This window comes from Saccostrea cucullata, unplaced genomic scaffold, assembly GCF_032062105.1.
Source record: "Saccostrea cucullata isolate Sc308-1 unplaced genomic scaffold, CSIRO_AGI_Scuc_v1 ctg11866, whole genome shotgun sequence".
Lineage (NCBI taxonomy): Eukaryota > Metazoa > Mollusca > Bivalvia > Ostreida > Ostreidae > Saccostrea > Saccostrea cuccullata.
Window position 1 is genome coordinate 1 of NW_026922886.1, and position 3,924 is coordinate 3,924.

General features: G+C 31.8%; 1 long non-coding RNA gene across 2 annotated transcripts; it reads right to left on the reverse strand.

Moving 5' to 3' along the window:
- Window positions 1-1,226: 1,226 nt before the first annotated feature.
- On the reverse strand, window positions 1,227-3,216 carry LOC134262687 (uncharacterized). 2 transcript variants are annotated; one of them, XR_009991067.1, is made up of 4 exons: window positions 3,170-3,216; window positions 2,936-3,057; window positions 2,729-2,851; window positions 1,227-1,464 (listed from the first exon to the last, which is right to left on the reverse strand). It is a non-coding gene; the product is annotated as an uncharacterized LOC134262687 (long non-coding RNA). The 2 variants fall into 2 exon arrangements; XR_009991066.1 differs by lacking the exon at window positions 3,170-3,216 and having other exon boundaries at window positions 2,936-3,096.
- Window positions 3,217-3,924: the final 708 nt, after the last annotated feature.

A 3,924-nucleotide genomic window follows, 5' to 3' on the forward strand; every position in this document is an offset into this window, starting at 1 on the left:
CATGTTTAAATGCCCTTCACATGGAAAGGTAGCATACATTTTTAGCTCTTCAAACACAATCACAATCCTGCTTTACTTATCCTTTCTAAAAGCTTGTTTAAAGATTTCGTTAGACACAATTTTACAAAGTTGCCTGTCAGCAATCTGCGACATCACTCTCCTGTACCTCAGTCTGATATTCAGAAGGTACACCTCTACTACTGTAAAGTATTACACATTGGTTGGAAGTCAATGTGTCAGAAAATATCTGATTTTTAAATATAATTGATTAAGTTAATAAGAAAATAAAAGTGTATAAATACCTTAAGTGCTACGAGTCAGCTATAGACCTAACAGAAATAAAGTTCCGGCTACTTGTAAAAAACTCAAATGCAAGAACATGGAATGTGGAAGTGACCTCTAGATCCGAATAAGAGAGGAAAAAAATCTTTGTGCTTCTTCACTAATTATTATAAATATCAACATTGTAAAAAATAAATTTTACGAGGAAACGCAAAATAGTGAACAATCAGAAAAATCGCACAGGCTGATTTTTTACCATTTTCCTTTTCCTTATAAAATTCACCTGGCTAGGAATTTTGTAAATTTTTCTTTGTTAAAGCACGAAGACGGACGAAAACGGATAGCAATAGGTCACCTGAGTGACTCAGTTGACCTTAAAAGTTTATATAATTTTGAGGAACAAGGGTAACCAACCAAACTACATAAACAATTATGTATTAAATAATTTTATTTCATGCTAATTAAATTGGAAATCAATGGATTTTTTTTACGGTGTTGAATTAAAGAGGCATGACAGTTTGTTTGAAATACATGTACATGTACACAGGGAAAAGTGGCTCGCATGATTTTCATATGAAATTCGCACGAATATCATGCGAATTCTTCGCATGAAAAGGAGACGAAAAACAAGTCGCATGATATTCGCATAAAAATATCATGTGATTTTTACATGAAATTCGCACGAATATCGTCCGAAAAGAAAATCGCATGAAATTCATGCGAAAAAAGAATCCAGGTTTCATATGAATATCATGCGATGACAAGCATATTTTTGTACCCTAGAAATTGAAATCAAACTTTTATTTTTGAGTGCCCCAAAATTCAATCTATTAATTCTATCCTTCGAATCCTTGGAAACACAATTTTTGCTTCTTAGCAGTTCCTTCATTGAAAAGATTTTTTTTCTTGGATAATTCCATGGATTTAATAATATATTCTTTTTTTCTTACTTAGTCAATTAATCCAGATACAAGAAATGAATGATTATACAAAAAGTCACTTTCAATTTTAAAGAATCAAAACTTGTTTCTGGACTCCCTGACTAAGAAAAGACATTTGTGACATCAGCTTCTACATTGAAAACTAAAACCATTGATCTTTTTCTATCTTCTTTATTGAGGTTCTCATCACATAAAATTTCTTTATCTTGAAGTTCTGTTGAGGTGGTGTTGTTAGTAAACACTGAAAATACACATGGTTAACATTCTATAAGGTTATATCAAAATGGAAAATGCACAATAAATTTTCTGATTTAAATATATGCTCTAAATGCCCTTAAGTAGGATTGATATTTCTTGTCCATGATCAGCTATATGCCAAGTAAGATAATGTTCTCTTCATACTATCATATAAAAAGTTGTATCTTTTATTGAAATTTCTATAAATTCTGCAAACTTGACCTTGCCTTATGACCTCTGTTTTGGAAATTTAATACAAGGTATCTTATGATAATTATAATCAACCATTAGGACAGTATATTGAGATCTAGATCTTACTTTTACAATTATTAGTTATTATGTTATGGCCAAGAATTTAAAATTCAATCCCTGTGACTTTGACACTGCTTACATGAACAGCATGCAGAGTTATTTCACTGCCTCTGGTGATAGTAAAGCAGCCTTTATATTTAGAATATATCTTCATGAAAGTTATCATTTTATATTTTAAAAGCATATTATGATATCTACAGTTCAAATTACCCTATGTTAGAGTTGGGATATGGTACTTTAGACCTTTCAGTCACAAACAATTTTTGTCTATCTAAATGTTTCCATTATAGAATTGTAATTTAAAACAAGAGGCCCATGGGCCTTATAGGTCACCTGAGTATCATGTAACAACTGTCCAACAATTGAATTGGTTCATGTTTTAAATCAAAGGCTATTAAATTCAAAATTTTGAAAGAGGCACTATTGCTTATCATAACTAATACACTTAGCTTGCTTACTTTAGTTACTTAATACCCATAGTTAGATCATAGTAACAAAGCGAAAATGTATTTCCACTTTTTAACCAGTTGTGCACAGACTACCCCACAGGAACCACTGCCCCTGGTGGCACATATTTCAAAATTCTGGAAATTTTATCATAAAATTTATTTCAACATAAATGGTTGATTATTACCAAAAAGAAAATTTCAAAGCATTAATTCATTTATAGACTATGTGATTCCACCCCAATCCCAAGTACCCTGACCCAGGGGATCTGAAACTAACCATTTTGGAAAAGGAACCTTTCATCATCATTAATATGTACTTTATTAGAACACTACATAATAACCAGGAGCAAAGGAAAAGGTTTTCGAGGAATTCATGCATTTTTTACTTTATAATCTTTTATTAGAGCCCCGCCCTAACACCAAAACCCTGAACTTGAGTTTACTCAGGTGACCTAAAAATATGTGAATACATTTGTACTCTTTAGACCTGAGTATAGTGACAAATACCTTATGCCAGGTTGTTCAAGATATGCTGCAACAATCATGTCTTGTTGTTCCTTGGTACATGTCTCTGTGCTTTAACAGTTTCTTCTAAAAGTGATCCACCCGTTTCCACCTCCAGACTGTTCTCTGTAATATTGAACTTAAGAGTTTAGCTTACAAGTTGTGTATTGTTAGAGTTTTCAAACAATTTTGAGTGAAAGTAACAAATACCTTTTCTAGGCTGTTCAAGATATGCTGTAACAAGGTGTTCATTGTTTTGTGAAACATATTTATGACTGCTTTAACAGGATCCTCTTCAAATGATCTATCAGTTTCCACCTCTAGACTGTTCTCTGTAATATTGAACTCTGGTTTAGATGGCAAAAATTAAATATGTGCAGCTTTGATATAATTGTTAAGATTGAAGTGTCAAAATTAATTAAAATATTCATACAAATTACTTACATGTAGTCTTCTGACAAATCAGGATGATTTAGGGTTACTCTGGTACTTGCATGAAGTTTGATTTTTGTGATGATTGAGTCATTTTAACTGTGCCTACAACAAAACTCAAAAATGTCAGTTCAATAACATTTTGTTCATTATCTCTGTAACATATTTTATTACACAAGTCACAAGTATTCTATGAATTAACAAAGTTAACTATAATTTAACTTAATTTAGTCTGAATGCTAATGGTTTTGCTATGCATTCAATAATTAACACAATTGCTAATTTGCTATAGTACAATGTGATAATATAATACATGTATTATTTTCATATATCAATATATACAACTGTAACAGGTGGTGAAAAGTGATCGAAGTCTCAACCAAGACTCAAACCCAGGGCCTCTGGCGTACATTGCCAGCACACTAACCCACTGAGCTGATTAAGACCCAATATTTTGACTGACTTTCACGCACCTGTTGACCCGGTACAATTCTGCAACAAATATTTCCCTCTATTTTAGAATTTTCTTACCTGTTTGCATGTATCATATTAATTTTATAATCTTTGAGAAGCTATCAGTGCAGTATAATGGAGTACCATCTGCTTATTACTAGCATATACCTGTAAGTATAGAATACACATGTACAATATTTACTAAATATTTTAAAATATAGGCCTTAAATAAATATTTGTTTGTTGGCAGTTGCCTACCGTCCCATAGAAAACGCACCTGACAAAATTTTTTCTAGCCATTTGTACTAATTTTT